This window comes from Anabrus simplex, chromosome 11 (assembly GCF_040414725.1).
Source record: "Anabrus simplex isolate iqAnaSimp1 chromosome 11, ASM4041472v1, whole genome shotgun sequence".
Classification (NCBI taxonomy): Eukaryota; Metazoa; Arthropoda; class Insecta; order Orthoptera; family Tettigoniidae; genus Anabrus; species Anabrus simplex.
In genome coordinates this window covers 2114587-2123694 of record NC_090275.1, presented here as the reverse complement: position 1 = coordinate 2123694, position 9108 = coordinate 2114587, and positions in this window count along the sequence as shown.

Sequence of the window (9108 nt, the reverse complement as noted above, 5' to 3'; positions counted from 1 at the left end):
GAAAAAACCAGATGAGCTCTATAGAGAAACCGAAGTAACAGATGGTATTAGTGATCACGAAGCTGTTTTTGTGGTAATTAAAAATTAATGTGAAAGAAAGGAAGAGATTAAAATTAGAACTGTTAGCCAGTACCATATGGCTGATAAAACAGGCATGATGGAGTTTTTAATAACTAACTATGATCGTTGGAAAACGGTAAATAACAATGTAAACAGACTCTTGGATGGGTTTAAAGCAAATGTTGAAGAATGTGAAAATAGGTTTGTACCTACAAAGGTGGTAAGGAATGGTAAAGATCCACTATATTATAACAGAGAAGTAAAGAGACTAAGAAGGAGGTGCAGGGTGGAAATAAATAGAGTTAGAAGTGGCTGTGGAAGTAAGGAGAAATTGAAGGAACTTAACTAGGAAATTGAATCTAGCAAAGAAGTCAGCTAAGGATAACATGATGGCAAGTATAATTGGTGGCCACACTAATTTTAGTGAAAAATGGAAGAGTACGTATAGGTACTTTAAGGCTGAAACAGGTTCCAAGAAGAACATTCCAGGAATCATTAATGAAAAAGGGGAGTGTGTATGCGAGGATAGTAGTATAATTGGACAGTTCTGCCGCCTCCTCCGCCGCCCGCGGCGCGGGAAATTTGAATTCTGGCGGGAAATTTGAATTTTGGCGGGAGATTTGAATTTTGGCGCGAGATTTGAATTTGTAAACAAAGCCACGTGCTTTTTGACAGCTGTCATCGACAACAACGCATCGCTAACCTCAGTACTGCCATCTTGACGGACCTAACCCTCACTAGTGCCAACTTAACCTAACTAGCGTGAGGTAAACAAAGCCACGTGTTTTTGACAGCCACGTGCTTTTTGACAGACAACAACGCATCGCTAACCTCAGTACTGCCATCTTGACGGGCCTAAACCTCAGTAGTGCCAACTTAACCTCACTAGCATGAGGTAAACAAAGCCACGTGCTTTTTGACAGCCACGCGCTTTTTGACAGATTTGTAAACAAAGCCACGTGCTTTTTGACAGACAACAACGCATCGCTAACCTCAGTACTGCCATCTTGACGGGCCTAAACCTTAGTGGTACCAACTTAACCTAACTAGCATGAGGTAAACAAAGCCACGTGCTTTTTGACAGCCACGTGCAGCTGTCATCCGCCATCTTTAATCCAGAGAGCACAGTGCTGCCCTCTTTAGCTACTTACCTTTGACAGCTGTCATCCGCCATCTTTAAGCAGTGCTGCCCTGTATGTGGTGGCGGCAAATTCTAAATGCTTTACAAACCTATGCCCTTTTTTGACAGCTGTCATCCGCCATCTTTGAGCACTGTGCTGCCCTCTTTCGTCACCTGTCATCGGCAGTGCTGCCATCTTGACGGGTCTAAACCTTAGTGCTACCAACTTAACCTCACTAGCGCGAGGTAAACAAAGCCACGTGCTTTTTGATAGCCACGTGCTTTTTTGACAGCTGTCATCCGCCATCTTTAAACCACAGAGCACTGTGCTGCCCTCTTTAGATCCACCATCTTTGAGCACCGTGCTGCCCTCTTTAGCTACTTACCTTTGACAGCTGTCATCCGCCATCTTGCAACCGAAACCTCAGTACTGCCTGGTGACGGCAAATTCCACGTGCTCTACAAAGCCACGTGCAGCTGTCATCCGCCATCTTTGAGCACCGTGCTTTCCTCTTTAGCTACTTACCTTTGACAGCTGTCATCCACCATCTTGCAACCGAAACCTCAGTGCTGCCTGGTGACGGCAAATTCCACGTGCTCTTGTTTGGAAACAAAGCCACGTGCAGCTGTCATCCGCCATCTTGCATCACAAACCTCAGTGCTACACTCTATGTGGTGGCGGCAAATTCTAAATGCTTTACAAACCTATGTGCTTTTTTGACAGCTATCATCCGCCATCTTTAATCACCGTGCTGCCCGGTGGCGGTAAATTCCACATGCTTTACAAATCAACATGCTTTTTTCTGACAGCTGTCATCCGCCATCTTTAATCACCGTGCTGCCCGGTGGCGGCAAATTCCACGTGCTCTTGTTTGGAAACAAAGCTATGTGCAGCTGTCATCCGCCATCTTTAATCACCGTGCTGCCCGGCGGCGGTAAATTCTACGTGCTTTACAAACTCACGCGCTTTATGTCAGCTGTCATCAGCCCAGCAATTCTCTTTCTATATAATAATTTCGTGTGGCTATTTCTGGCCAAGTGCAGTCTAAAAAAATAAATCCTAGTCTTGTTACATCAGGAAGGGTAACTAGCTAAATCCTGGTCTTTCAGCGTCAGGAAGGGCGACCGGTCGAAAACAATAGTGTATAACGTGAGAGGCTAGATACTACCAGATTTGCGTCAGGAAGGGCAACTCAACAAATTCATGCGATTTAAAAATCTTAGTCAGGAACGGCATCCAGCTGTAAAACAATAGTTCGTGATTTAAAATCTAAGAAGTACATCTAGCTGTAAATCCCCCGATTCTCGACAGATTCTTAATCCGAGTTCTTTGACGTCAGGAAGGGCAACCGGTCGAAAACCATAGTGTATGATGTGAGAGGCTAGATACTACTAGTTTTGCGTCAGGAAGGACAACTCAACAAATTCTTGCGATTTAAAAATCTGAGTCAGGAAGGGCATCCGGCTGTAAAACAATAGTTCATGATTTAAAATCTAAGAAGCGCATCTAGCTGTAAATCCCCGATTCCCGTGTTAGAAGTTGTAAAACAGATTCTTAATCTGAGTTGTCAGGAAGGGCAACCAGTTGAAAACTATAGTGTAAGAGGTTAGATACTGCTAGTTTTGCGTCAGGAAGGGTAACTCAACAAATTCATGCGATTTAAAATCTGTAAAACACATTTTTATTCCCAAGAGAATCGAACCCGAGACTACTGGTTGAGAGGCATGCACGCTAAACTAAACTGTAGGCTATAGGTTTGTTCTACAGTCCTTGAAGTATCGGCACAGTCATTCTGAGCGAGTGTGGAATGCATGTGTTAGCTGAAATTGTACACGTATCTTCCGGCTTGTGTAACCTTGAACGAAGACACGGTGTGCTGATAAGCGACTTGTAACTCACGAACGTCTTCTTAGCTGAGTAGCATTCAGCCATGTAAGCTCTTAAAACACAGTACTAATTAAGGTTGTAAAATATTCTGAAATAGTCCTCCTCTGTAGTGTAGTAGTTAGTGTGATTAGCTGCTACCCCCGGAGGTCCGAGTTCGATTCCCGGCTCTGCCACGGAATGTGTAGCATTTAGCCTATGTAAGTTCCTAACGTAAACTATCATGATTGTACGGAGAGGTTAAAACACACACAGTGTCAGCATATAGCACACCCCTATCGAAAGAGCCTGCGCGGTGCCGGCATGTAGGCTTCTCCTGATGAAGGAGTCTGCACAAGGTTTAACGTCCCCATCAACAGCCCTTACTTAATGCTGGCTTTTTTGCACACCCCGCCGCTTAGATCATACACCATAGTTTTACGACCGGTTACCCTTCCTGACTAGGATTTTAAATCGATAACTAGATATCCCGACATAGCCTACTCCCACCGAAGAAGCCTGCACAAGGCTTATTGCCTCCATCCGACAGATGAATCACCATCAACGTCTTGTACTCAAAATCATTTTCGAAGGAGTCTGCATAAGGTTTAACACCCCCTATCAACAGCCCTTACTTAATGCTGGCTTTTTTTGCACACCCCGCCTCTTAGTAGTTTTATACGACCGGTTGCCCTTCCTGACTAGGATTTTAAATCGATAACTAGATATCCCGACATAGCCTACTCCTACCGAAGAAGCCTGCACAAGGCTTATTGCCTCCATCCGACAGATGAATCACCATCAACGTCTTGTACTCAAAATCATTTTCGAAGGAGTCTGCACAAGGTTTAACGTCCTCATCAACAGCCCTTACTTAATGCAGGCTTTTTTGCACACCCCGTCTCTTAGTAGTTTTACACGACCGGTTGCCCTTCCTGACTAGGATTTTAAATCGATGTCCCGACATAGCCTACTCCTACCGAAGAAGCCTGCGCACAGCTTAACGCCTCCATCCAACAAATGAATCACCCTCAAACATTCTTCAATCATTCTCGCTACTTCGGAAGATAGCGGGTTCGAACTGGAAGCCGTAAATGCTAGGCAAGGGACCTGCGCGATCGTCATAACATGATCTAGCTAGATGCCCTTCCCGACGGCATAAGTTGCCAGGATTTGAATCGCGTACCCTGACTAGAAGAAGCCTGCACATAGCTTAACGCCTCCGTCCGACGAATGAATCACCCTCAACACTCTTCAATCATTCTAGCTACTTCAGAAGATAGCGGGTTCGAACTAGAAGCCGTAAATGCTAGGCGAGGGGGCCTGCGCGATCGTCATTACATGATCTAGCTAAATGTAGTTTTAGCTCAATACCTACAGGTAAGGAATACCGCGGATGTAGCTTAGTACCCTCGAGAAGTCGAGGATCGCGCGCTAACTTTCCAAGGCTCGAACTCTTAAATTCTAACACCTCGGCATCAGCAGGAGGTTCGATTCCGGCTTAAATACGTCAGACTGCGGGACTACAGGGGGAGAGCTCTTGCTGCATAAACACTTCGTTCCGACTGTACTGCAGTTGTCAGCGATTTTTTCACATCCGCTTGGTAACAAGCTGCATATTTACTCGCTGCAGTCTGCGCGAAGTGCTCACAGTTCTCTGTATGCGTTTATTACGTACACACATCTCCCGTCTGCTGTGAATATTATTCTTCAGCCTTTATCTTAAGGTAAGGTAGAACTGTTAGTTACTTTTTTATTTACAAAGCAACTTCTACGCTAGACATCTACATTCATATATGTTTGTTCTTTTTAGGTACCGTTCGAAAGTACGCAATTTTTCATCCGAGTAACAGTCTGCAGCACGTGCATTTTTTTAAAGGTATGTTTTTCGAACATTGAGTTGTAAAGATAACTAGGTTAGATGATGTACCCTACACTACATTCATATATGTTTCTTCTTTTTTAGGTACGACCAGAATATTATCATTCGAGTTTCAGGCTTGAACGCACGCATTTTATTTCATCCGAGTAACAGTTTGCAGCGCGAAGATTTTAAGGTATGTCTGACCTCTATTCGTTGAAACTTGGTTTCTTCTAAAACATCGTAACTTTAGTCTATTGATAAATAGTTGTTCTCTTTAATCCTCACGCTATAGACGAGGTATAATTTCAAACACGTGCACATAGCTATGTCTGCCCTCAACAGGCTGAAAATTGGTTTCTTCTAAAACATCGTAACTTTAGAGTATTGATAAATAGTTGTTCTCTTCAACCCGCATACTATAGACGAGGTATAATTTCAAACACGCGCACATAGCTATGTCTGTCCTCAACAGGCTGAAAATTGGTTTCTTCTAAAACATCGTAACTTTAGTCTATTGATAAATAGTTGTTCTCTTCAACCCGCATACTATAGACGGGGTATAATTTCAAACACGCGCACATAGCTATGTCTGTCCTCAACGGGCTGAAACTTGGTTTCTTCTCAAACATCGTAACTTTAAGCTATTGATAAATAGTTGTTCTCTTTAATCCTCGCGCTATAGACGAGGTATAATTTCAAACACGCGCACATAGCTATGTCTGTCCTCAACGGGTTGAAACTTGGTTTCTTCTAAAACATCGTAACTTTAAGCTATTGATAAATAGTTGTTCTCTTTAATCCTCATACTATAGACGGGGTATAATTTCAATCGCACACATAGCTATGTCTATCCTCAACAGGCTGAAACTTGGTTTCTTCTAAAACATCGTAACTTTAAGCTATTGATAAATATTTGTTCTATTCAACCCGCATACTATAGACGGGGTATAATTTTAAACACGCACACATGGCTATGTCTATCCTCAACGGGTTGAAACTTGGTTTCTTCTAAAACATCGTAACTTTAAGCAATTGATAAATAGTTGTTCTCTTCAATCCTCATACTATAGACGTGGTATAATTTCAAACACGCGCACATAGCTATGTCTGCCCTCAACAGGCTGAAAATGGGTTTCTTCTAAAACATCGTAACTTTAGAGTATTGATAAATAGTTGTTCTCTTCAACCCGCATACTATAGACGTGGTATAATTTCAAACACGCGTACATAGCTATGTCTATCCTCGACAGGCTGAAACTTGGTTTCTTCCGAACATCGTAACTTTAAGCTATTGATAAATAGTTGTTCTCTTCAACCCGCATACTATAGACGTGGTATAATTTCAAACACGTGCACATAGCTATGTCTGCCCTCAACAGGCTGAAAATTGGTTTCTTCTAAAACATCGTAACTTTAAGCTATTGATAAATAGTTGTTCTCTTTAATCCTCACGCTATAGACGAGGTATAATTTCAAACACGCGCACATAGCTATGTCTATCCTCAACGGGTTGAAACTTGGTTTCTTCTAAAACATCGTAACTTTAAGCTAATCATAAATAGTTGTTCTCTTCAATCCTCATACTATAGACGTGGTATAATTTCAAACACGCGCACATAGCTATGTCTATCCTCAACGGGCTGAAACTTGGTTTCTTCTAAAACATCGTAACTTTAAGCTAATCATAAATAGTTGTTCTCTTCAATCCTCGCGCTATAGACGAGGTATAATTTCAAACACGCGCACATAGCTATGTCTGTCCTCAACAGGTTGAAACTTGGTTTCTTCCGAACATCATAACTTTAAGCTAATCATAAATAGTTGTTCTCTTCAATCCTCATACTATAGACGAGGTATAATTTCAAACACGCACACATGGCTATGTCTGTCCTCAACGGGCTGAAACTTGGTTTCTTCCGAACATCGTAACTTTAGTCGTTCTCTTCAATCCTCATGCTATAGGCCTAACTCACAGCCATGTCCAACCTCTATACGTTGAAACTTGGTTTCTTCCGTAACTTTCACCTATTCTCGTTCTCTTTTCAGATGTTCCCCTGCTGCGAGGAATGTAATGTAACGTTTGCAAGGCGTGATAACTTCATGCGCCATATGAAATCAAAACACCCTAGCATAAAATCTGCTTTATGTAAAGTTTGTAGTGTGTATTTCGCTAACGTAGTGCGATACGAGGCTCACTTAGCAGAGGTACATCAAATATCTACTTGCCCTCAGGTAGTTGTAGGGAAAAAGCGTGCAGCTACTGATGTAGCTGTAGAAAGTACTAGTAGTAAAAAACCTAGAAAAAATCATGAACTTCAAACTATTCACTGCGAGCACTGTAACACCGATGTACCATCTTCGCATTTTCAGGGACACTTACGGAGTAATGCACATAAAAATAATGCGTGTAGAAGTGGTAGTAACGCAAACATCGAGGAAATTAATACAGCATTTAAAAGTAGGATTGCTAGTTACCGAATTCGCACCAGTCAAAAGTTTCAGAGCACTTCAAACTTTTTAAATTGCGTTCAACCGGATGTACAACAGCTTCTTGCTAAATCTTTGTCCAATCATAGTTTATTTAAAGTTAATTTTGAACTTTTCGCCTTGTACATTAAAAGCACGGATGAATCCGAAATAACGGACATTAAATCATTTAATACGAAGAATTTTGTCATAAGTCAGTCGACTAATTTTGGTGATGTACTTAGGGATGTCTCTAATATTATTTCAACTAAGAGCGAGGAATTTCAGAAAAAGGAATCAGGGTGGGCTTTAGTTGAAATAATGTATCTAGAAGTTAACATCAATAAGTACAATCCTATGCGTGGATCTTCGCACATTGAGCTGCCGACATGGATTCAGCAAAGAAAAGCTGTTGTAAACATCCAAAACAATGACGAAGCATGTTTTGCATGGGCGGTGATGTCAGCTTTAAATCCTGCTAAATCGAATGTAGCGAATAGAACATCATCGTATCCACACTATTCAACGCAGCTAAATTTCGATAGTATAGAATTTCCTGTGCAGATAAAGGATATTAAGCGCTTTGAGGAACTAAATAACATTAGTATTAATGTGTATGGTGTAGAGAAAAAGTCTGTAGTAGGTCCACTGTATTATACATGTCATAAGAAGAGTACTCATGTTAATTTACTCTATATTGAAAACAGTGTGAATAGCCACTTTTGCTGGATTAAAAATCTGAGTAGACTTGTTGGCAGTCAGTTGTCAAAACATGATGGTAAAAAGTGGCCATGTGATGGATGCTTGCAGTATTTTAGAACTGAAGATCAGTTAACGAAGCATTCCAAAATGACTGCAATCATGTACGTACAGAGATACCTACTACAGGCAATAATGTTTTAAAATTTACAAATTTTCACAAGCAGATGTGGGTACCGTTCGTGATTTATGCAGATTTTGAAGCCATCCTCACGCCATGCAACACATGCTCACCTAATCCTGACAACTCTTTCACTAATACTACGCACATACAAGTCCCGTATAGCTTCGCGTATTACATCAAGTGTAGTTACGATAGTACGCTTAACAAGTTAGAGCTGTATCGAGGACATGATGCTGCTAAAGTATTTTTAGAAAGACTTGAAAGTGATGCAGTTCGTCTCGGTCGTATTCTGAATAGTAATATTCCTATGAAGCCACTCACCGAAATTCAGTTAAATGATCATGAACGTGCTACAAAGTGTAGCATTTGTGATGGGGAATTTTCCGAAAATGACCCTAAAGTTTTTGATCATGATCATTTAACTGGTTTCTACAGATGTGCCGCTCATTATAGCTGTAATCTTAAGTATAGAGTTCCTACATTTATCCCTGTAATTTTTCATAACTTATCTGGTTACGACTCTCATTTCATCATTTCACAATTTGGAGCTTCAGATGAAAAAGTAGATATAATCCCTCAGAATAAAGAGCGGTACATTGCGTTTGCAAAGTCTGTAAAAGTAGATGCTGAGCATTCTATAAAACTGAGATTCCTTGACTCGTTTCGCTTTATGGCGAGTAGCCTCGATAAACTTTCTAGTCATTTACAGCCTGAACAATTTACGGAAATTCGACGCGTTTTTCCCGAAGAAGCGCAGTTTAATTTACTTCGGCGTAAGGGTGTTTTTTGTTATGAATATCTCGACTGCTTAGACCGCCTCGAAGAACGTGCCTTATCATCGAAACAATCCT